The sequence below is a fragment of the Drosophila guanche genome, unplaced genomic scaffold (genome assembly GCF_900245975.1).
Source record: "Drosophila guanche unplaced genomic scaffold, DGUA_6, whole genome shotgun sequence".
Classification (NCBI taxonomy): Eukaryota; Metazoa; Arthropoda; class Insecta; order Diptera; family Drosophilidae; genus Drosophila; species Drosophila guanche.
The window spans coordinates 3,930,143-3,953,672 of NW_022995748.1; the positions used below are offsets into that span (position 1 = coordinate 3,930,143).

At 41.1% G+C, this 23,530-nt stretch overlaps 1 protein-coding gene across 4 annotated transcripts in view; it reads left to right on the forward strand.

Moving 5' to 3' along the window:
• Positions 1-425: 425 nt before the first annotated feature.
• Positions 426-23,530, forward strand: part of LOC117584728 — a 44,300-nt gene continuing 21,195 nt past the window's right edge. Inside the window, exons 1-3 of one of the 4 annotated variants that reach the window (XM_034273794.1) lie at positions 426-525; positions 1,793-2,070; positions 12,460-12,504. The gene's annotated coding sequence lies outside the window, so the exon portion shown is untranslated. Of the gene's footprint in view, positions 526-769; positions 2,071-12,459; positions 12,505-23,530 lie in introns of those variants that run through there. The other 3 variants (XM_034273795.1, XM_034273796.1, XM_034273797.1) reach the window with 3 other exon arrangements.

Consider the following 23,530-nt stretch of genomic DNA (forward strand, 5'->3'; position numbering starts at 1 on the left):
ATCAGATTTGTTGTAGGCTTGTACAATATTTTTGGTGCTGATCATCAATAAATACACATTTTTGGGGTCGAAAAAGCATGTGCTTTGCAAACATCTGTTCAACATATCTGCCGTCTCCCCACCGCAGGGGTACGAAAAAAGTGTTAACATTGCGCTGTTGGGGCTAACAGCAGTGACTGCAGCCAGCAACCAGCAGCCAGAAATGTGGGGCTTGGCTTGTCGCTCTCGCACTCTGCCGCTCTCTTTGCCCCCCCCTCGTACTCTGCTAGTTAGTCACTGCTTAAGTAATCGTCTTTTTGTGCTGCTGGCTGCTGCTCTTCGCCCGCGCGCACGAAGCTTCGCTCGTGTTACAGAGTGTGGGCTTCGTGCAGCTGCTGGCTGCTGGTCGGCTGCTGGCCAGTTGGGGCTGCGACTGTGCTTCAGTTCTTCAAGAGCCAACACGAACGCAGCACCGCGGATGCTACGCTTCGTTTTTTCTTTAACGGACAGGCAGAAATGCTCTCAATCGTCGCGCTCTCTTAAGAGGTTTGTTTGGAATCGCATATACAACAGTGAAACTCTCTCTTGGACACCCGTACACACATACTGAAACAGACACACACACACTCTCTTGTGCTCCCCAACTCGTTGGCGCTCTGTCTGTCTGCTGGTCGGTCTCTCTTTTGTGGTGTTTGTTCTTGGTCTCTGCTTTCGGTTTCGGTTTCGTTTGTGGGCCTCTGCTGCTGTTGCTTCTGCTGCTGCTGCTGCTGCTGCTGCTGGTGGCACTCTGCTCTGCAGTTGCGTTCGTGCGCTTTTCGAAAATAGTTACAAGATGTTCATCGAAGTGACTAGAACGCCGGAGCGGGTAATTGGACAACAGCACAACACAACAGCAGCCGAAGAAGCTGCCGAAGACCACTTGTAATTGAAAACAGAATTCGGATCGCAAACAGAAGTGAAGTGTGAAACGTAATAAAATTTAGTCAAAAAGAAACCCCAATCGTTATCGCTGTCGCTTCTCCCTCGCTCTTTGTCGCGCCGTTGCTATTGCTGTCTTCATTATCAGCAGGCAGCGCATGCGGTTCTTCGTGAACACCAGCAGCATCCAGCCTACAACTTCTAACATCCCGCGGCGGCAGGCTGCATAAGTGCAACGGCATATCTTCTCTTGCCTTCTCTTTTGTTTATTTTTAAAATGCTGACCGCAGAATATTTTAACCGCTAAAAATAGACTAACCAAATAACAGAAATAAGAGAATATCGAGCAAACACAACAACTACAAAATATATACAGAGAAAATGCCGACGAATTTTCCGAAATAAAAACCAAAAGGGTAAAAACTTCGAAAAGTGCCAAAAACAAAACAAGAAGTGTGAACGAATGAGAAAAAACCCCTAAGGGAAACGTGTGTTGTGCGCTAAAAATGAGTTCTTTAAATAGTTACTAAAATAGCAACTGAATCAAACAAAATTGCTAATACATTTTTATACACAACAACAGCAACAAAACTGCAAAAAAAAAAAATGGAATACATAAATATTCTTAAAGAATGAAGAGCCAAAAAACGTGTCAAAGTGTTGTGGACAAACAACAACATATAAATATTGTAACAACAAAAAATGTATTTTTAACAGATTTTTGCCAAAAAGTGAAGTAAAAACGAGAGAACGAAGAATCTCAATTCTGGATTTTCCCAAGCCAAAGGCTTAGAAGATTCCTGATTTCAGGGACAGGAAATTGGTGCCAGAATTCTGCATTTGAGAATTTTCAAAAAAAAGTGAAGTAAATTATTATACTTTGTGAATTTTCCAGAAATTGACGTGGATTTTTATAACAATTTTCGTAACCCAGAAACGAAGACGAAATCAACAAAAAAGAGCGAGAATTTTATTTGGTTCCGCATTAAAGTGTTAAGAAAAAACTATTTTCATACGAAACAACTCTTGGATTATTCGCGAACTTTTTGCATTTTGGAATACTTCAACACCCCCTATACGGCAACCCCCTTTGGATATTCCAGCGAATAAAATCAATATACATATATTGAAGCAGCAGATGCCTAAGAAATCGGGATATATATTTTATAGGCGGTGGGTACCCAAAATATACTTTTAGGGCATAACTACTTGATAAATTGATACACACTCCTGAGCTTCGTTTATGAACTTCATTTCAATTAAAAATAAATAAGAAACCAACTAAAGAACTAAAAAAAGCATTAAAAACTACCTTGCTAAAAATTCGCGTTCTGCCATACACACTTTATGGAAATATATACTTAAACAATTGGCATTAGATATTGATAGTCCCTTCAGAACGTCAGAAGGTCCATACGTTTAGTCAGAATTTCCAGGAAAATTAAAAACAATTGCACTACAGATGAAAGCCACACGGAACACCTGGAACAAAGTATAAAATATATCAAAAATATGTGTATATCTTATATAGAAAAGTGTAAACAAAGTGCCCTGCCAGTGGATATCTCATTACCGGAAGATCCAAGGATCATCAACCAGACAAAAGACAGACAAAAAACAAAAGGAATAAATGAAAAAAGGCAGCAACTTGTCTCATTATCAACAGCAAGTGTTTTCCCCTTTCTGATTTATTTCTTTCGGGGGTTTCTTTCTTAAGTACGTGTACGAGTACTAGTAGAGCTGTCTGTCTGCTAGTCAGGGCCATGGATATGGTCAGTCGCTGTCGCTCCCTGAGTTCTCATTCATAAAAAGAAGAGTCGTAAAAAATGGACAACGAAAATGTTGACATTTTTTTTACATCTGTCATAAATTTCCCTGCACTCGGGCTCGGGAGACATAAATCTATTTTCTGCATTTTATTTGTTTATTTAAAAATTCCTTTGTAGCAGCACAGAGAGAGCTTAAGAGAGAGCCATAATTTGTTGCCTGATTGATGTGACAATTCCTTAATTAATTTTTCATATTGCAGATGCATATGTATGATATTTAATTAGCAAATCTGTTTTTGGAGACGTCTCTCTCTGTGGGTAATACATCAACGTAAATGACGGGTGGAACGGAACCCCTTGAGAGTGCAGCAGCGAGAAATGGGTTTATTAACATCAGATCGTTTACCTTCCCCAAAAAAGATAGATAGAGATACTCGTGCAATAGGTAAATGAACTTGTGCCCTTCCTCCTTAGATATAAGACGTAGATACACCTTCCGTACATCAATCAGTCTTGCTGTGTTCCACGATTTGTCAATCAGTTGTTGCTCAACTAAAAATCAGACAAAGATACACATGCACATTTTTCTTCCTTCTTTCTTTTTTGGCAAAATGAACAAATTTGATAAGAGGGCGTAGCGAATGGAGAGAGTTCAGTGACACTGTCGTAATCACTGCATTCTCTTTTCAGTGTTTGCCGAAATATCATTTCAGTTCCACATTCATATTTATTCTGCGTTGGGTTTCTTTTTCGGTTCTGCTGCTGTTCTTGTTTGATAAGAAATTCTGTGTGGAAGCTGTAAAGCTTTCGAAGCGGGAAGTACCAGATAGAAACAGAAGCAAACCTAATCCAAAACAATGGACTTTATTTAATCGTATAATGATCAGAAATTAGCAGGAAATGTACATTTGAAGAAACTAATTGCAAATATTTATACTCACCCAATATTTCATTAACGAATGCTGCCTCTGAGGCTATAGAGGCTTCTCAACAAATGACAGCAAAATCTGGTTTTCTTATCAATAGAACAAGCATGCCCGCCCCCACCTCTTAAGCATGACACAGAAAATGTCTGACCAATTAAAATGGGCAATAAATTATGGAAAATAAATGGGGGGGGAAAGAAACTTGAAGAGCATATTGAAATATTGACAAATAAATTGTCGGAACTACAAAGGGGGATTCCCCACGTGCCACTCAAAATAGAAATTTAGATTTTCCAAACTATAAATATACGTTAAATATGTATCAGAATGCAATCAATTCGCTTGATTCCCAATCCAAGATGTCGTCCAATTAGCTTAGACAGGAAGAGTCAAGAAGGAGTAGAAAATGTATCCAAGAAATACAATATTTCGCTGCGCCATATTTTTGTGCAGGCAACGCACATAAATAAGCTTTTGGCCCAAAAATGAAAGAAGCCAAAAAGGCAACCAAAAATGTTGGTCGCCAGCCACATTGTTGTAGGCCAGCCGCCAGCCGCCAGCCACCAGAAGCCCAGCCACCACTGTTATGCCTCTGCCGCTTCTTCTGTTATGGTTGGCAAGTGGCCAAAAAGACATGGCCAAATGCACAGGCAGCCAACAGAAAGAGCCAGCCTCCGATTCTGCTGATTCTGGGCGACTTTGCCTCCTCTATTTGCTGCCGTTTTTGTTGCCAGTGTTTAGGCCAATTTATGTACCCTGTAGGAGTTAATTATGTTTTTTTGCGATCGTCTGTGTTGTGTGAAATATGCATGGACATATGTATTGTTTCATTTATATGTTCATTTGTGTGTTTTTTTAATGTATCCTTTGCTTGAGTTGAACTGAAATATTTCCGACTACAGGGTATCTTAAACTGAGTCTCTTTTTTACTTCTTCTACTGCTGCTACTGTTGACACTGCACATAAACATAATATAGTATCTACCATATCTTCTGGCACTTGCTAATAAATAATTTTAATTGTATTCCTTTTACTTATAATATATGTATGTACATGTTTTTTGGTGTCCATTTTTGTTCTTGTGTGCTCTACTTCTTTGGTAATAAAAAGATTTTCTTTGTTGCAAATAGTGCCAGTCGGTGGGGGGGAGGGAGGGTTCTGCGAGGAAGGGTGGTGTGGCTGTGCAGGAAATTGTTAAAAGAGAAACGTGATCAACAGCAAATTGGGTTTGCCTTTTATGACTCTTGGCCAATTTTGCACACACAGTCTTATAGCCACAGCCATAGCCATGGGTCTGTTTATCTGTGTGTGGTCTTATCAGAGACCGTGCAACAAACACAACAGCAACACCGTTGAGGTGGGCAAAGATTTTGCTTTTAAAAAGGGTATTCCAAAACTAAGGGCAGCATTTAGAGTCCTTACGACAAACAAAGACCTTCAAAGAATTAGCAGCCTGTAAAAAAGAAAATAAATTCAGTGGAATTAATTTATAAACATAAATCAAAAAGGTCTTATGAAGATATGTATTTATCTAAGTTACCGCCAGAGTATCTAATGTTTCGGTTCTCAAAGATAACTTTTTCTTTGCGATTATTTTTGCAATGTTTCTGTGGCCGTGTGTGTGTGCCCGTCTCCTCCAATCTTTGGTGGACAAATATGTCGAGTGCTTGACTTGGGCAAACTTTGTCACTGATAAGTCTACCAGTACAGTGGTTGCTTCTTGTAAGAACCCTCACTGCACTGGCACTGCCTCTTAAATTGTATGCTTGTGCCATATTAAGCATACGACACGTTGCAACCCACACGAAAAGCAAAAAAAAAAACTTAAATGAAATGAACGAAAGTCAAAGTATCTTTTTATTTTTATTTCTTGACGTCTTGGGCACGTCTTCGAATGCACTTGGCTGCACGAAGGCAGGAAAGGAGGTAATCAAAGGGGTCGAAGGGGTCTGATTGAGGGGCAGGTAGGGTGAGCGTGTGTTTGTGACATTTATTGTTGCCTTATTATTCGGTGTTGCAGTCAGCAGGTGGGGCTTCGGGTCCTCCCTCAATACGCTCGAAATACATGCTACTTATGTATCTGCATCTACAGACAATATATCCACAGCCAAGAGACACACCCACACAGACAGACAGAAAGTAAGCAAATGTAGAGACAGAGAGAGCGAGAGAGAGAGAGGTGTTTTATAGGCGCTTTTCAATACTGGGCCAAGGTACTGTTTTTATCTTTATCTTTTCCTTTTTTTTTCCTCTTTTCGTATGGCCGTTTCATTTGTTGTTGCATTTGTTGCCTTTTGCTTTTTGTTCTTGTTGTGTTGCTGTTTTTGTTGTGGCTTTTATTGTTGATGTCTGTCAGTCTGGCTGTACTTGGTTGTTGTTGCTTTTGTCATTGCAATCCTTGAACAATTATTGTTTCTGTTTCGGTTCGCTTTTCTTTTATTTTATTGCCGTCTTTTACTTGTTATCTCTCGCTCTCTCTCTTTCTTACACACTATTTGTATTACTCATTTGCTTGATTTCAATTTGTCTGTAATATGACGGGGCGAAATAGATTCGGCATTCGGCATTTTGCTTTTAGTTTTCTTAAAGTAATTGTCAAAATAATGTAGTTCTTAAATCAATGTTAAATCTGTAATTTTCTCATGTATTACAATTTTTCACTCTCTGCGCTCTTTAATTGACTTTCTTCCTATCTCCTATACATACAGATTCTCACACTTTTCAATCCTTTTATCCAATTTTCGTCTCCCTTGTTAAACTGGAAAAACAGAAAGCCAAAAGAACAGCTGCAAATACGAGAAAAAACTACAAGTTAGCACTTTTTTATTGTGGAGAGGGCACGACAGTACGTGTGGGTGGCTGTGGTGCTTGGGAGTGGATGGGGATGTGGATGTGGATGTGGAAGAAGCCCTGTACAAATACAATTTAAGTAAAACAAGCTTCTGGCAACAAAGTTCGTTCTGTTGCTGCTGCTTCTGCTGTAAAATGCTAGCTTTTCTCCTTCACCATTTTCTCAGAGTTTTAGGTTTTTCTTCTGCGTCACATGTGGGTGAGCAGCCGTAGCATGAGGTGGGGGGGGGAGTCATAACAAAAGGCTCCAGAACAGAGGTGCCAAGGCAAAGGCAAAGGCAATGCGCTTGCCATTGATTGCAACACGCAGCGAAAGGGGCCGAAAGATATTGAGATTCATAGACACAGAGCGAGCGAGAGAGAGAGAGAGAGAGAGAGAGAGTGCTGTTCAGAGGGGGTGTAAATGAAGAGGGGATGAAGATGTGGGTGAATGGGTGTTGGTTCGGAAAAGGCGTTCACATGGCACACACTCAAATCAATAGAACTGACAGCACTTGGCATTGTTTGCAAAAACGAAACCCAGAAGCAAAAGCAGAAGCCAGAGGCCAGAGGCCAGAGTCTGGCCAAGAAAAGGAAGGTTGATCGAATCACAGAGATAGTATATTCCACCCACTACGAGTAAGTGGAACACATGGCAGACGGGCAGGAGCATGGTTCTCTCCGTGCCAATTGCATTCATTTGAATTGACTTGGACTTGCGACTGCCACTGCTACTGCTACTGAGACTGGGCCAATTGTCTTTCGATGCAATGGAAAATTCTGTAGCAGACGTCATCTCAAAAAGCAAACAACAGCAATAAAACCAATGAAGTAAAGAAAAACTGACAAATTGAAAGGCAGGAAAAATTATAGAGCGTTTATCCACATGAATTTTTTTATTCATTGAAAAAGCAAACAGGAATCGGATATGATTTAAATATTGCATTATAGCACAATCATTTTTAATGTCAAAAAACATTTATTGGAACATTCCAATTCCTTTCAATAAATAACTAAATCAATAAATACCTGCAAGAAACCACTGGGATCAATCGGAGAAGCCAGAGGCAGAAGGCAGACTAAGGGCTACTAAAAAAGAATGTAGACAGACTGAAAGGCTATTGAAAAGAGGCTGAGAGCAGCTTGGAAGCGACTAAAAGAGACTGGAGAAGCAAGTATAAAGGTCTCTCTATAAATACGGTTTTGCAGCTCCGTCCTGAATACTCGCATATGTGAGAGTGTGGCAGGGGCAGTGGCAGTGGCAGTGGCATGTCCTTGTTATCCTTTCTCCTATATCATTTCGACTGTCGTTGGACACCCATGACCCCGTTGACCCCCATTGGGCCTTTTGTTTAGATTTATTGCTTTTTCTGTTTGCCTTTGGACCTCCTCTGTGTGGCTCGGACTTGGACTTCTTTTTAGTTGATAATTGATGAACATTGTGACTGCTGCATAAAGGACACACACACAGAGCTACTTTCACACATTGACAAATCTGTGCCACGACTTCGACTTGGATTGCCCCGACCAAAGAGAGAGAGAGAGAGAGAGAGATCGTCTCTCATTCATTTCGATTTATAACCCAGCCTGCGCCCTCATTCCATTCGTATTCGCATTCGTATATGCAGCAGGGAAATGTCAATCACACAGATTCAATTAAGTCAAGTGCAACACACACACATACATGCAGATACACACACAGATACTTCTGATGGCAATACCAATGCAAACAAAATCTGTGTGGGGCCTCTCAATTGAGAAATCAACCTCAAAACAATTGTTTGTCTTTGTATACTCGAGACTTGCTCCCAACAGCCAGCCACCCCAGTAGTAGGCAATGGAAATGACAAACACTTGGAGCTTAAGTTCGGAATCGGTGGTTCAGTCGATGTGGATGGCGTTGTTTCGATCGAATATTAATGGAATATAGACTCGTATGTCCATGGCATTAAGTGGTAGATACTTTCCTAAGGCAGCTGCAGGGTTTTTGCTAACTCAAATAGATTATAAATAATAAATGTCAGGAAAGTTTGCGTTGGTATCAAGAAAAGTAATCCTTCAGTTGAATGCACTTCTCTTTAATGCTTTTTCCTTGATTTAACAGAAAGGAAAACGATTCTCTTTTGCTTTTGCCAGACAAAAATCACTCAAATGTAACACATAAAATGTCATAAATAACAATCAGACCTTGCCCCACGCCGCCACCTGGTAGCCAAGCGCCTTGCCGCGTTCAGCCTGTCAACAAAGTCAAATTGCAGGTGTTAGGGCGTAAACATGCACAACACTGCCGAAAGGGGAGGAATGAGAGAAACAGCGCATGGAGCTTGAGGCAGGCTTCTAGCAGGGCTGTTAACTGCTTTCAGGGCATAAAAATGGCGACTGAAATGTGCCTAAAATGTGCCTTCAAGCAGTCGCACTAGACGATGCTGCGTTGAATTCGGCTTTAATGATGACAGTCCCGAAAGGAAGTGGGTAGGCAGCAGGCAGGAGACGCAGAACTTAACTCAACGCCAAGGACCAAAAGTATTTCCTTTGCCACTCGTTCAGACACTGAAAAAAAAAGAAATCAAATGAAATCAAAGAATCTCCATAGAAAGTGCACATTGAAATCTATATATTGGCATCCCAGGACCCAGTCAATGACCTAAAAGACATCATGTACTGAAGATTTTCCTTAAGTGTAGCCAGTTCATTGTTTCTCTCTCTTTAGTCTGTGTTTGTGCTGATGTGTGCTCATGTTGAATGATTGCCGACGCCTGCTGATGACAAGTGTTGCGTGTTTTGAATATGTCCTCTGCACACAAACACACACTCCTGCGTACAGAACGTACAGCAACACACAGGCATAAGTACAGGCCCTCAACACACACATAAGTGCAGGGAGGGTCCTTTGACAAAGCAAAAGCTAAATTTCGAGGCTCTTCAAGTGCTTTGTTTGTTACTCTGCCCTGCCCCCTGATGATGATGTTGTTCTGCTGTTGATTGTGGCTATTGAGGAGGTCCTTAAGCCGGGAAACATATGTATTTTTAATCTGTATATAAGAGTTACTCTGGAGATTTTTGGAGAAGTTTTCACATTTCCAACTGAACCAGAAAGTAGCTTAATGCTCAACAGCAATTCTTGTTGCACTTCTCAGTGCTTGGCTTCATTTTCATTTCCAGCCATAAAACAGACAAAAGGAAATGACGGAAAACTTTACCGTCTGGGGGGAACATTTTACAAATTCAACAAATTCCACACCAAAAAGCAGAAAAAAGGTGCAATGGCTGTGGTTGCTGCACTAATGGATACCATTTAGACCTTAAAATAGTTCAAGCTGATTCTAAGAATAATTCTTTGCCGACTTAGAGCTACAAATGAATCAAAAAAGAATTTCGAATCAAAAACTAAAACATTTTCACTTCTTAAATGAATTTTGTGCATACAATCTACCTTTACTCTCTACGAGATCCAGGGTAAAACTGGTAGAAAGAAAAGGAAATGGCAACAAAACTTTTTAGCACTCGTTTTTTATTCAAAGTTTTTTCCCCGGATGGTAGCCAAATCGTGACAGGCTTTTTTCGGGGGGTGAGTGGGTTGGCGTGGGCTCCTTCGAAGGCGCAATTTATAGGCGGTCCCGCTGGGTCATTCAATAGTTCATCAATCATGCCACGCCCCTTCTAATCAAAACATGAAGTGTCGGCAGCGGGACACAGAACAGAGTGTTCGCATTCACGTTTTACCATGCCTGCCATATGTTGCACACTCTGTTTGCCGCCCTCTCGCTCTCTTTGCCCTGCGGTGCTGGCTCTCCCTTCTGTTTCTCTCTATCGTTCTCTGGTTGGGCCCCTAAAAGGCTGCAGCAATTTCGTTGATTAGGCTTGTGTCTGGTGCGGCGGCGGGAATCCCCAACACTTTTGCTTGGCTGTTTGTTATGGCCAAACATAAAAACTAAACGTTAACGCATACAAAGAGAAAGATACATGTAATTGATACTAGCCGAAGAGTGGGAGAGAAAGAGAGAAAGAGAGACAGAGATGCAGGAAAAGGGAGAGAGTGTATAGGTGTATAGGTGCAAGAGAATAGCTCAGCATTTGGTACAGTCTGAGGCCTCCTTCGGTGGATCCATGTTATTCGTTGCTCATGGCATGGCTTTATACTCTTTTGTATGCAGGTGTATAGCAGAATGTTCAGAAATCAGCAGAGGTTTAAAGAGAATACATATATCATAAGTTACACCAAGTTACACTACAATTCTGTAAAGATTAAGAGTATTCCCCACTTCGTTCTTAACAAGCTGTGCCGCCCCCTTTGTTACCGTTGTTTTCTCTACTTTTTTTATGTGTGACGCTTGGTTTTTATTGCGGCTTGGCACATGCCTCAAGGTAAACGGGCGCCTGCCACAGCCCACAAGCAACCCATCGCGCAGCAGCCAGCTTTATTTGGGTCTTTGGTTTGCTTTATTCCCGCCAGTCCACCCATTGGCACAGGTGCACAGCACACACTGATATATGAGGCCAGGGAATGGAAAGCAGGGAAAGCAGGGAGGGTCTGGGCAGAAGCCAAAGTCGTTTTAGGCTTAGGTCGTGCCTGATATATGTGTATGGCCACGTGGCAATACCCACCTCCCTTTTATCCACAGCCTCTTGCTCTTTCCTTCTCCGTTCCTGGCTGTCTCTTTTATTTGGGCTTGGGCCACATTTGAGTTTCTAATCAAGGTAATTTTATGTTTGCCGAGCTCGCTTAATGCCAAAATTACATTTTAAGTCTGGTTCGGTGTTGGCCATTTGGCTTTGGCTTCTCCACCGCACAAAGTGGTTTTTTGGCCAAGATACAGGGGGCGTATGCGTGATGAATGCAAGCCAACTTCTGGCTTATCCTTAATGTCCATGTGTTTCGAGAGTGTGCCAAATGTAGCTGCTCAGTCTCTACTTTCTCTGCAGTCTCTCCTGTCCCTCCCTAAGCTGCTAATTAGGCCAGACTCGGTGGCCAGGGCCAAGCAATTGTATTCCAAGACAAGCCATTATCCTTAGTGGTAGTGCCAGAACAACAGCAGTGGGAGCAGACAGTGGGTGGCAGCAATGAAAGAACCCAAATGAGCAACGATACAAAAGGTCACACTTAAGGCCGCGTTTGTTGCCTTGACTTGATGGCCAAGCAGACAGCAATAGGTCAGCACAGGGTCTGAGAGAGACTAAGCGCGAAAGCAAGTGAAATCTTTATCTAAATTACGGAAAAATGCGACCTTAACTCTGCTACAACAAATGTAAAGAAATCCTTTATGACTGAGGTGCAAGTTTTATGGATCTAAGCACAGGATTTTCCATCATCCATCAAAAGTATTACATATTAATGTCAAACGGAAAAACGAAAAGGTGAAAGCAAAAGAATACACAAAAAGGACATGAAAGCGATGCCTGCTCATTGATGCATTAAGTGGGATGCACTTCACACCACAGCACAGCACACCACACAAACAGACACACAGTACACACAGATACTCACAAAGGCAGGCGGCTTACACGAAGCGTTTTTCACTGCTGACAAGCTCTACTTTGGAACCCTAAACGCAGGCGCAATTGATCGCTTGACTGACTGATTGATTGACGGCTGGATGGCTGAGTGTGTGGATGATTGGATGATGCATCAATTTGAATTTGGATTGAGTTGTCAAGTGGGTCACACAGGTCACCCAGTGACACAGACACACATCATCGTAAATGGCAACGGCCAATGTTTATTTGATGTATATTCAGCATACTTTTTGGGGTCACGGGTGGGTCAAAAGGGCATGAAGAGTAGGAACAATGATTATGTAAAAATGTGGGGGAAAGAAAGAGAAATAATGAGAAAAAAGAGAAAAGAGAAAAGAGAATAAAAGCATTTAGGAGCACCTGTAAAAAGATTTTAAAGCTTAGGATATGTTTTACCAATTTTGCTCTTAGAATATGGGCGGAAAATATATGTTTTCAATGAATTTAATCAATATTACTATATGCTTGCATACCTACAATAGTACCATATACACATTTTAATTCATTCCTTCCTTTCTTTACAGTTGACATGTTCAGAGCCAACGAGGAACGCTTCGCTTTACATATCGGTAAGTGGCTCTCTCATGGAAATACTCAAACATACGTACATATATGTGTATTCCCAACTTAAAAGCTCATTAAAAATTGAATGCATATCTCGTACATATGCAAATGCAAAACTTTTTATTTGGCATTTCGAAGCTTCAAGGCAGGCAAGAGGCAGCCACAGGCTGGCAGTGTGCACGACCCAGAAAACACGAATTAAACCCAATCCAACAAATGGAAAATGTGGAAAATGAAAAGAAGGAAAAGCAGAACTGTAGGTAAAAGTTGAAGCTAATCAAAAATACATATTGGCACCACAAACAGTGGGGAGGGAACAACTTGAGCATATGTATATCCAGAAGATTCCTACCAGAGCATTTAATTCACGGTAGTGTGTTTTCCCTTTGTTTGTGTTTGTTTGAGTTTCCTTTTTAAAGCCCCTGTCAGAGTTTCAGCTAAGCAATTTTCAGCTTCTGTTTTTGTTTTGAATATTTGACAAAAGTTGAACTAATTGACAGGCCAAGAGCCCACTACCACAGATCCTACATCCCAAAACCCAGATCACTCTTTACTGCAGCCCCATTAATCATACGCCATGTGTTACAGGCACACGCACTACCTACTCCCCCTCTCGCGGTGTGTGTGTCTGGATTATTATGGCCCGGCAAAGAAAATGCTAGGCTGCACATGGAAATTTCATTAAATTTTAAGCTTGTTATTTGTCTGTCTCGGGATATCTGCCGCCTGGTGTTTGCGACTACGGTCCGGTCTGTGGTGTTTTGCTGTGATGACAAACGCCCCCGAAAAGCTGTCATTAGTTGAAATCACATGTCATTGGCAGGGCGAAAGTGACCCAAAGTCCAAACAGGGACGTGGCAGGCACAGGGGTGACCTTTTTATTCCCTAGGGATAGTTTAAAGCAGACTGTTTTTGCTCAAAAGTTGCACAAGATTTTTTGTAGAAGGAAGGATTCTGTATTGGATAATTTGGCTTTCTAAAATTTAAAGTTTGATGAAGAATTCCCCTTGTTTAAGAACAACTTGCAGCCCCCTTTTAAATCGTAAATTTTCCAGGCTACGGTTATGGTGCTCTATGACCCCAGTTCCAAGTGTGAATTATGTATTGGTATTGGTATTAGGACAAGTAATATCTGTGTGTGCATGCGTGTTGTATCTGTGTTTGTGTTTGTGCTGGCATCTGTTGTTGTTGTTGTTGGTTGGGTGCTTAAATGTTTGCGTACGTGTCATTGGCAGTTGCTTCCACTCGCAGTCCGCCTCTCAGGAAGCTTTTATGACAGTTCATTGATATTCATTCCACTGTGCGTGTGTGTGTGTATGTATGCTGGGATGATATGTCCTTTATAGGAATATCCCTTTTGCCTGCATGTGGAGAGATGTCCGTCCCACATGGTAAGCCCCACAACCATTTTAAACCTTTTTGCTGACATCGTTTAAATTTGGTTTCTGTTCTTTTTGTTTTCTTCTTGAACAAAATTTAATTAAAAAACACTCAAAAGAAATCATACCGCAAATCGGGAGAGCTTGGGAAGCCATAAGCCCCACAACCAAAACGAAACTCAATCAAAAGCGAAGTTTTTGATTTCCTGTATGGCAGATTTCTTTCTTTTTTTTTTGGTGCATATCTGCAGTGCATTTTCAGCTTACGAGATGGAAGGCTACCAATTGGCAGGACCTTCTGCTTTCACATTCTCTTTATATGCTTTCCTGCTTCCTTCTCTCTCTGTGTGTGTGTGTGTTTGCTCTTTCCCTTTTCTCAATCAATATGGCTTAGGCAGACACTCGTTATAAATTCATGTCCGGCCTCTCCTTCGTCTCTTGTTGTTGTGTGGAACAGCATGAATGCGAATGATGTCTGACTGACTGAATGACTGAATGAATGTACTTCCTTCTGCACATTTCTTATGACACTTTTTTTCTTGATGGTGTTTTTCCCTTATCCCTTTTGGACTGTAAGATTTTTAAACTATCACAGAAGAAGGCAAATCCTTGCATTCTTTTTTTGTTGCTAACTCTTCTCTGTTTCCCTTTTGGCAGTTGTTTTCTGGCGAAATTCCTCTGCACTTTATGGCTTAAAAGGGAAAAGTTCAAGTGTCGACAAAACTTTAACTTGAAACAAAACAAAAAAAACCAAAAGCAAACAAAATCTCATCAATTTTTCAATGATGATGCGGCAGGTGGAAGGAAATCCAAGGGAAAAGCGTAAACAAAACCGAACAAAACAACAACAACAACAACAAATTAGCCAAGTTTGCCACGAAGCAAAGGGAAATGTTCAAGAAAACACATTGATGTACATCTTCTAGGCCCAAAGCAGACACTGAGACACTTAATCCGCACGTTTACACCTCAACGCACACGGTAAACACAACTCCTCTTCCACTCCAAGCCCTGCTCACCCGCCAGAGAATGGGGAGTGGAGCCATAGCCTGGGGGCATACCTTTGCCATAAATTTGTGTATCCTACTTAATAATTAACTGGCTGTCAGGGAAAGGTGGCAGAGAGGCAGAGAGAAGGCTGGCCTCAAAAGTTCTTGAACAAAAGACATGCGAATAACGATGTGGCAGTTGAAGGTCACGAGCCAGAGCAGGAGCCGCAGTCAGGGGTCACGGAAGGGAGTGTACATAAATCCAAAATCAAAAGGTGGAAATTACACAGATACCGATGTGTGTGGTTAAGGATTTAAGGAACTTGAAATCTGTTTGGAATGACAATTTCTACCTGCATTAATTGACTAAAGCGAAATGATGACAGATTTGTAGGTTACATTTAAATAGCTTTAAAATATGTAAAACATCAAAAGGAAAATGAGTTTCTACTCTTTTATAGTCGTTTAATTTGAGCGAAAATTTCAATGGCACCGCCAACGGAAGATACGATACATTTCTGCTGTATTATTAACCTTTGATTAACTTAAAGTTTCCATAAACTGTCGTTAACAATACAGAATGAGTTGCTTTGTCCATGGCATATCATTACTTCCAATCCGACTGATATCTACTGCTAACCAATTTGTTGTCTCAGCATTCAATTGACTTATCGCCAATTAGTTAGCTTAACCCCAATCAAATCTTTGCCTTGGCTCAACCAATGAAACCCAGCATCATCCAAGTACTTGGGATAATACTTGTACCTTGACATTTAACAAGGTTTCTGCACAGGCATTTCGGTCGTAGAAAATCCTAGAGAGATGATTTTATCCCTAACCCCAACATTCAGCTTCTTGCGGTTCAGTTGCTTGCGGTTTTCCATTTTCCTCTTTCCGTTGCCACGTCAGCAATAAAAAATAAGGAGAGGGGAAATGGAAAAAGTTAGATGATTACAAGACAAAATGCGGCGTTGCTTTAATTGCATTTGAACCTCTCACCCATGAGCGCAAACCCAACCCTAACCAGCATCGCATCGAAATCCCCAACCCCTAGCAGCAGTTCAGGTTAATTTGCTCTGCGCCCGGCTCAACGATGTTCCACTTGCTCATTAATTACAGCTTAGTCGTAGTCCACAGACCCGCAGCTGGTGGAGCCCAATGATTTACCTAGAACTTCCTGTCCTGTGTGTGTTGGGGGAGATACGACTTGTGTGGTTGGTGTGTTGTTATATTGTTTGCCTACTTATGGTTATCTGTTCCCTTTCTTTGTGTCTTTTTTCGTTGGTGATTTCAATATTTTTGAATTTCTCCAAGTTGCATCCAAGTTATATTTGCTGCATCCTTTCTTAAACTAGTTCTTCATTGTGGAGCTTTCCTCCCCGTTGAGGGTACTACTTCCATTCTGTTATATTTTTCCTGTTGAATTTTCAACTTTTTCTGCTGTATTATTTCTTGATTTCAGTGGCCCTTGCTCCTTTGTGCTGTAACGGCTCCTGCGGCTTTTGTTTCTTTTATTCTCGTTTATTCTGAGCCCTATCTTTTCACCACTCGCTGTCGCTTCTTCATATTAATGCTTTGTAATCAAAGAGTAGCTCTCTGCGTCTTGCTTTCTATATTTTTCCGTTGATTATGCTGAGCCACGACACGCCGCCACTCATTGCGCATTTAATTAAGCAAATAGCTGGAAAAGTTTGTTTTATTTTTTTGGGGTTTTCTTTTGGCCTTTTGGGGGTTGGCGTTTGGCTGGCTCACTTGTTGCCCATTTTGTGGGTTTTTTCTGGGTTTTTGGTTTCACTTTCCTTAGCATTTTGGGGGCGGTCACTTTGATCAATTCATTTAGGGAATAGCCCAACGTAAACTGATGGATTATGCGTGTACAGACAAAAAAAGTGGGGTAATGAGAGTAGGCAAGAGATTAAAGGTGAATAATACCTCCTTAATAATGATGAAGTATGAAAACAGATGTGAAACGAGAGATGTTGATATTGAGACGTAAATATATCCACAGCTTCATTCACAAATGGGAACCAATTTGTTATTTGAATATTTCACCATGATGAATTTTTTTTGAATTGAATTACCTTCCCAATTGAATGGTTTTATTGAACCACTAAAATAAGGAGAAAAAATAATTTATCCCAGTGAAATTCCGTATAAAGTTGCAAGAATTTTCGTGGATCCAGTCACCAATCCGCTTTTGTACTTTTTCAATTCTTTAGAATTCTTAGTGCTGCCTCAGATGCTGCCACTGCCCCCGCTACCGCTGTGCTGCATTCACAGCTGCTGGGGTCCCCTGCGCCAGTGCAGATGCTTAAGCCTCTGCTTTTGCTACTTTTCTACTCTCTTGATTATTTTCAGCTGCGAATTGCTGCTGCTGTTGTTCCCTTTCAACCAACCATGACGGTCTTTAGCCTTCAATGGCTTCCCCCTCCCTCTCTCTCTCTCGTTCCCTCTCTATTTTTCGTTCTTCGCGCTGCTGCCGCACTCTTTTAAACATTTTTTTCCTACTGGCCTTTCCACATTGATTTCTTTCGACAGTTTGTGTGTGTGTGTGCGTGTGACCTTACCTTCGGCAACAACTTGTCGCCTTTCAACTGCAGTCACTTTACCAATTTGCAACTAAATTTGCACGGCTGTCAGTCAGTCCTAAGAGGGGACTAAATAAATGTGTAGGATGTGCATATGTGTGAGCAGCAGCTTCTCCTCGTTTACCAGCAGGAATTTAATAAGAAAATATGTTTGAAGTGACGTGACAGAAGTGGAATGATAAGGATGAAGAGTGAATGTCAGAGTGTGGTGATGTAGCAGGAGAAATTGTGGCTGGCTGAAATGGAATTTCCGTTTAACTAAATGTCATGCCACAACGAACCGCAAAAAGTTTACTTTAATTTTAATAAAATTGTAAAAGCAATTATCCAGCAAGTAAAAGGGAGGTGGAACCAGAACGCCAGGAGATGTTACAGGAGGTAGACCATGGGACAACCACAAGGGAGAACCACTGCAATTAACCAGAAGAGCAGAGGAGCAAACGAAGAGCAGAGGACGACAGCATTAAGCACAAGTAAATGTTGCATTTAACCTTTTAGCAGACAGAGCAGAGCGTGAGAGAACAATGGAGGAGATGCTGCTGCTGCTGCTGCTGCTGTAAGGGAAGGACATCAGAAAAGCGGAAGGAGCTATCGAGATGGAAGAATTAGAAAAGGGAAGCACGGGGAGTAACTGACAAAAGCAGGGAATATTTGCTTGGAAAAAATATACTTCATTATGTATGCAAAATGCACTCTAAAAAAATGTTTTTTTTTATGCAAAAAAAACACAAAAAAAATTAATCGATGATAATAAATCGCTGAACATAGAAATATATTTACATATGTTTGTACCTATAATATAGATACAGATTCTGGAGATTTATTTTCTGTGTAGAAGATGTTGCAAACAGACAAAGACAAAGAGAGCTAAAAAGATAGAGACAGCGCCTTAGGGGCCAAGATAGGAGGTGAAAAGAAGAGAAGAGAGAGAGCTCACGGATATGTCACAATTAACCGCAAGATATGCAAGAAAGCAAGAAGGATGACCCGCCAGATGGGCCACAAGGAGCAGGCAGTTATAATTAATAATGCATAACCCGCAGAGCGCATAAAAAGAGGGTAGGAACAAAGAGAGAGATAGAGAAAGAGAGTGCACAGCGTGCTTAAGCCAAAATGTCAAGATTGCAACAACTGCAGCAGCGACAAACAAGGTTGCAACCGCCAGTGGCACTGCCAGCAGCGCTGTCTCTCTGCCTCTGCTGGTTCCCTCTGCTGCTGCTACTGGCAAAAGACAACTTAATTAACCTCGACCTTCTCCTTACAACAACCATGACAACGATGACGACGCTGACAGCGCGCTGGCTGACGTCAGGCACCGCTCATTTGTTCGCTCGTTTTCAATGTCGCCTGGTGGACGCGGTGCGAGCCAGCAGAGCAGTCAGTGGAATATTTCAATTGCAATACCAATTCCAGTTTACCGTCGACAATTGCCCCATTAAGATATCAATAATGGGCCATACATAAACAATTTATTATTAACAAGAAATCTAAAGCTTAAGCTGTGAAAGACGAAGTATAAATACCCTTTGAAGATCAACAAGATCGATGTAAAAAGATCTGCATTTTACATCATTAGGATCTCTCCGACTGTACAATTTATATGTATAAATTTCCCATTTCCGTGGCAAACACTTGCCCATAATCATAATACCTTCAATATACCTGAAAGGGTATGTCCAAAAACAATTGGCTAGTGAATGCGGTGTACGGATTGGGAATTTTTGCGCATGCGCGACAGGCCGAAAAGCAAAGCGCGCAGCCAGCCAGCCGGCATAAAGCCGCAACGTAATGAAACCTGTTTGTCAGCCTCTCTCAATGTTGCACAAGTGTTGATTGCAGCAGCCACGCGACGCTGACTGCGGCTGCAGCGATGCCATTGCAGTTTCAAGAACCAGGTCAAGGTTGCTGCTGCTGCTGCTGTGGCTGCAGCGCCTCGACGATCACAGCCAGCATCGGCGCTGGCAGCGCAGCTTTCGCCTTGTTCGGTTTTGCATTGAAAGTCAAGTTCGCGCATACATGTGTTTGATTGTCATTGGACAACAAAAACAAAAGCAACTGCAAATGCAAATGCAACAACAGCACTGCAGATGATGGTCGCGAGAGAGAGAGAGAAAGAAAGAGTCTTCCAACACGTTTGATGTTCGATTGTTGTAAGGCTTTTGTTGGGTTTGATCACGCGATGGTCTGGAAGAGAGCATCAAAGGATGGAATGAGATAAGGAAACGAAAGAAATATTAATAGAAGAGTGAAGAGTCATTTTACACGAGTCACCACCAGAAGTCAAGCAAATTTGATGCAGCAAGTTTGAAGTGCAATATTTACTGAGCGCTTAAAATTGCCGCTGCTATGATTTAAAACTGTATAAAAAATAAATTACATTTCAGACAATTCAGATACTTAATGCTTGACAATATTTACAATTTGAATATTGAAAAGAGTTTGCATTTTCCATTTCAATTTCCAACTCGTTTACCCGATTTATTATTCATATGAAAAACTTTAACTGCCAAAAGCGGCTACAGATATTTAAAATATTGGCAATATTTTTCACTTTTTAATAGACCGTATTATGTTTTCATGTCCTCTTTTACTCGTATTACCAATTCAATTTGCTGCCGCATGCAAAAAGCAATCCAAGGTGCATACACACACACGCAAACTCACACGCACAAAAAGCAATTCAATCGAATAAAAATATGAATAATTGGTTCCTTTTATAATTAATAAATTTTTAATGAAGTTGTCAAGTCAAGTGCGGGTGCAAAAAAAAAATCATCATAGCAATAAAATAAAGAAATTGTAGAAGAGCGAGAGAGAGCGGAAAACATAGGAGAAAACATTTTCCATCAGCTGCAGGCAGCAATTTAATTTCGTTTGTGGCAACATTTCCACTGATTAATGGTACTGGTACTGGTCCTGCTCCCATGTACAGACATTTCATTTCATTCCGCTTCAGTCGCATCCTCTCAGAACCCACTTCCATGTCCTGTTTATACCGTTTCCAGACCTTCTTCAATTCTCCTTATGCCCGGAGCCTGGGCCTGCAAACTTGAGCGCAAGTTAAGCGAAAATGCTATTAATTTTCATAAGTAAATGAAAATTGATGTACGACATACCCCCACACTCACAGTTTCCCCTTAGACCCATACTTCTTCACACAAAAACACTGCAGAGAATTATTAAGGATTGTGTGACTAAACCCGTACTTCTAAGGTCAATATCTAATCTAAATTTAGTTTTCTTATAGCTGCGGTACTTAACTTTGTTTGCAGTGCAGGAAAAACTTTGGGCTCAAGAAAAAAACGCTTGAAGGTTAATAGCCCCTCGACATGAGTTCCAGCTGAAGTGTTTTGGCAACCCAATTCTGCGTAGATCGAAAGAATATGATAGTGATAAAGTTTCCATAATCTATATATTAGATTCCATTGTCATTTAGCAAACTGTGTGTGTGCCAGAGACCATAAAACACTAAAGCACACTGAATGTATACTATAGACAGTGTTTATTTAGATTCACAGAGGAGCCACGAGACCCTGAAAACTGCAGCAAACTGAGAATGCAGATACACATACAGAGAGAGATAGATAGCTAGGAGACAAGAGGAGAGTGAGATAGCATTGAGCAACTTGGCAGCCTCGATTGTGCACTCATCATCTGTTGCTGTTGTTGCTGCTGCTGCTGCTGCTGCTGTTGTTGTTGCAACCGCAATTGAGTTTTGCCATATGCAATGCCAGGCAGCGACTCAAGTGACTCAAGAAGTTGCCACTGATAAAAATGGGACCTTGCCATGGATTGTTTTCCATTATATCATCATGGCTCTCCTCCTCGATGTGTGTGTGTGTGTGTGTAGCGTTACAAGGGCATATTGCGTTTTGTGTCTGTGTGGCAGCAGCAATGTTAAACGCGGCTGGTGGAACATCTCTGTGAGTCATGTCCGCCACAACGGACGAACGTTCACATCCGTTTTTCTTGGATGCACAGGAGCGGTAGAACTAAACTTTGTGTGAAGATAAAGTATATCTGATATATTTTTAATCTTTTTTATTCTACCATCAAACTCCTTATTCTGTCATATATTTTTCTGAAATTTTCTGCCTGTAATTTGTCCATTTTAAGAGTGAGCAAATTCATGCAAATAAATTATTGCATCGGGGGTATCTTTAAGTCGTTTATCGCTTGTTAATTGCATGGATTATTATTGTTATTTTCCAAACGATTTATGGTTCTGGCGAAGCTAAGAATAAATTATGAGTAGTGGAGCTGCAGGCAAGCAACCACAAAAGTGGTTATCCAAAGTGGATGCAGGTCTTTGTGGCTGTGAAAAATCAATTGTCACAAGGTCTTCTCAAAGTTTGGTTCACGCAATGTGCGACTGTTGCTGTTGCTATTGCTGCTGCTGATCTTGAACCAATTGCAAATTGCTAAAACGCAACAGCAGCCACAGCCACAGACGCTTTTCATGGCCACATAGAGATAGATAGATACAGATACTCGTACTTGTAGAATAGATAGAAAATTGTTTGAGTTACATTTATAGGCATGCCATGGCATTGACTGGCACACGGCACAGCACATCAATAAATTAGAATTGTTCTCTCTCTCTCTCTTGCTGGCGCCTACATGCTCTGTTTTCTATAGATGGTCGCACTCTCTCTCGCTTTGCCTGCCTCTCGCTCTGTTCTACCATCTACCAGTGTTTCTCTATAAATTCTCACGCTATCCATCTCTTTAGAGAGAGGTGTTCTCTGGCCATGCGTAATAAACTTGAACTTGCGTGGCGGCGTGTTCTCAATTCTCAATTCGATTTCGTCGTTGCTTAACCCATTTTTTGTTGTGCTTGTGCTTGGCCATATTTGCACATTGCGCATACGCAGCGGTGACCTCGCCACACGGACAATGCAACTAATTAGCGATTACAAGCAGATAAACAACAAAGCGTCGTGTGTTTGTGTGTGGACAATTGTTTGATTATCAATTAGTTTTGACCTTAGCAAATGCTGCTATCTGGTAGATAGTCAGCCGTCCCGTATCTGTATCCCTGGCTCATGCTCAGTGCAGGCAGGCGAATGAAGCCAATGTCAGACATGGGCGTTTTCCATTTTAATTTGTTCTCTCTCTCTCTCACTTACTATCTGTCTCTGTATCTTTTATTTGCTTATAGTACTGACTCTCTTTGTAGACCTATTTCTGTGTGGTTTTTACCAGCTTTATCTTGAGCATTTGCGTAGAGTATTTTTTATGTGTCATCTGCTTGCATATTCTAACAAGGGAACCACTTCGTAATGGTTAAACAATAATGTTGAATCAGATAAGTGTATTTGCGTAGACTGTATGAACAATCAGATATATTTATAACTCAATAAATCAGGTCATACTTGTGATAAAAGTAAAAAATATAAATAGTTATGATTATTTATGTAAGTACCCAAAAAGCATCTCTTTTGCGCCTTTTATTTAAATGGATACCCCTAATACATGTATCCCTAAGAATCTTCATCGAAAAATTCCAATAAATGACATGGATCAAACGCAGCGCCCCACAAGCCATTTTCCCTTCAAGCTCTGCCACCAAACAAAAAATTACTCCCAAATCTGAAATCAAAATGACTGCGACAACGTGTGCAACCCCAAACACACATACGAAACAGCTTGATCAAAGAGCAGACCAAAATAAAACTGAAGCAAGTAGGAGGGGAAAAGGATGGAATGGAATGAAACGGATTCCTTTGACTCTGCGCGAGGACGTGACACGACAGCAACGACAACTCGGCAACACACACACACACACACACGCACACACAGAAACAAGTAGAACAATATGTGAGCTGTGCCACATTTTGCGGCATTTTGGCCTTAAATTTTTTATTAATAAATTGGGTATAAATTCGCCCCCGCTTCAAGTCGACTCTCGAGTGTGGCAAAGTGCAATAATTTTTTTGGATGAAGCTTGCTTCGTACATAATTAAAATGTGAGCCATAAATTTCGTGAGAAAGAAAAAGAGAGCGCCATTAATTTGGTTTGGACGTCTTGTGTGAATAACGTTCTGTTCTGAGAGTAGCTCCAGCCTTTATTGA